This window comes from Seriola lalandi, unplaced genomic scaffold (genome assembly GCF_002814215.2).
Source record: "Seriola lalandi dorsalis isolate HSWRI2012SDOR001 ecotype SW California unplaced genomic scaffold, Sedor1 jcf7180002054484, whole genome shotgun sequence".
Lineage (NCBI taxonomy): Eukaryota > Metazoa > Chordata > Actinopteri > Carangiformes > Carangidae > Seriola > Seriola lalandi.
This window is the reverse complement of record NW_019525037.1, coordinates 847,288-849,179: the sequence shown is the minus strand read 5'-3', so window position 1 is coordinate 849,179 and position 1,892 is coordinate 847,288. Positions and strand designations below refer to the sequence as shown.

At 38.4% G+C, this 1,892-nt stretch overlaps 2 non-coding genes across 2 annotated transcripts; one reads left to right on the top strand and one right to left on the bottom strand.

The window, feature by feature from the left end:
- The first annotated feature begins 967 nt into the window (after nt 1-967).
- trnan-guu (transfer RNA asparagine (anticodon GUU)) lies at nt 968-1,041 on the top strand. The gene has a single exon. It is a non-coding gene; the product is annotated as a tRNA-Asn (tRNA).
- Nucleotides 1,042-1,379: 338 nt separating this feature from the next.
- On the bottom strand, nt 1,380-1,453 carry trnan-guu (transfer RNA asparagine (anticodon GUU)). Its single transcript has one exon. It is a non-coding gene; the product is annotated as a tRNA-Asn (tRNA).
- Between the last annotated feature and the right edge of the window lie 439 nt (nt 1,454-1,892).

The window sequence follows — 1,892 nt, the reverse complement described above, 5'->3', positions numbered from 1 at the left end:
AGTCAGACGGTGACTGTGCGACTGTTAAATGTAAATCTGTAAATATGAATATATTCATGTAAATCCTGAGAGAAAAAGAAACAATTGATTTCTATGTGTATCAGTTCATCTGTATCAGGTGTGTCTATATAATTTGTAAAATAAATATTTGATCCTGATTACAGTTAGACCGTTGTCCATATGATTTATTTATTTACAGTTCTCTCTTCAGTATTTGAAGTTTTCTTGGACGATGGTTTTCTTTTAGACTCCAGTTTTATTGAGACCTGGCTTTTATCCTCAAGATCTTTAAGTGTTTGTCAGCAATAACAAAGTCAGTGAATGGACATCAGAGCTGTTTGAGTCTCTTGGTTGGAGTCAACCAGCAGCTGTTACTTCATCATGGTCTTCTTCACAACACAGAGACTGAAGTGTCATGATGCTGAGGATGTATATAACGTGTGTGTGTGTAGATTAATGTGTGAACCATCAAGTCTTTGTGTTGTGTAACTGTGATTTTAACCTTTTCATCTCTTCAGTCAGAGCTGAGACTGAAGAAAGTGAATTTAAAACTGATCAACTGGTTTCATAGTTTGACTGGTGAAAACATGACGATGATGAAGAGTAAACACCTTCATCAGGTGAGTGTATCTCCTCAGTCTTTCACAGCACTGATTCTCAAGTCAAATTCATGTCAGTCTCTCCAGGTTTCAGTCAGCTGACTTCAACACACTGATCGTGTATCAGTCAGTGTGTAGCAGTGTGGTAAAGAGCAACATGTATGTGTATAAGAGACAGGTTAGTAGGAGTTCCCAAAATAAGAGCACAACAAAAGTGAACTTCCTCTATTAGCCAATGTGTATTGTTTTTTCACCTTAGTGAGGGGGATGCTTGCCAGCTCCCTCACAAACAGCCTGAAAAAATAATACAACAAATAACTAATACAGGTGGGAGTGGACTCATGATGAAGGCCCCTTAACACAGACATGTCTCTGTGGCGCAATCGGTTAGCGCGTTCGGCTGTTAACCGAAAGGTTGGTGGTTCAAGCCCACCCAGGGACGTTTTACACTTAAATTGACAAGGATACATCCTGTAGATGGAAAAACCTTCCTTCTGTGGGTTGAAGAATCTAAAAGTATAAATACCAATAATAATACATCTACCCGTCAGATGCAAAGTTTCCAACTTCATTAATTAACTTTGGTTTAATTAATTGATTAATTAACTTTAATTAACTTATTTAGATTTGTCAAAGGTACAGCTCTTCTCTGTCAGGTATGTCACGACTGATAATGCTCACTGTTTATTCTTTCACAGAGTTTTCTTTATCTCTTTCCTTTCACCACAGAAAGAAGGTTTTTCATCTACATGATGTATCCTTGTAAGTTTCAGTGTAAGTCGTCCCTGGGTGGGCTTGAACCACCAACCTTTCGGTTAACAGCCGAACGCGCTAACCGATTGCGCCACAGAGACATGTCTGGCTTAATGAAGTGTGGCAATAACATTATACCCCTCCCCCAACCCATACACAGGTATGGGTGTGTAGGCTACATTTACACCAAAAAGTGCTCATTATATTAGAACTCTCTGTTTCCTCAATTTAGTAAAATTGATGCATTAAATAAAAAGGTGAAAGATGAGATGTAATGTAACGTTGGGTATGTTATTGTTAATATTTCCTATTTATACTTTCATGTCTGAGTTTCTCCGTCCCAGTCCTGGTGGCCGGTTGGCTGGATTCTGGTTGAACGGTAAGTTCACCAGCTAAGAAGAGGTAGGCTGAGAGGTTAAAAGCCCATTCAACAATACATCAAACATGATATTATCTCCACGATTTATCTGCAAAGACAGACTGAGTTGACTCATAAACAATGCACAATAAATTATGGTTGTAGTATTAAGGGATGAACAA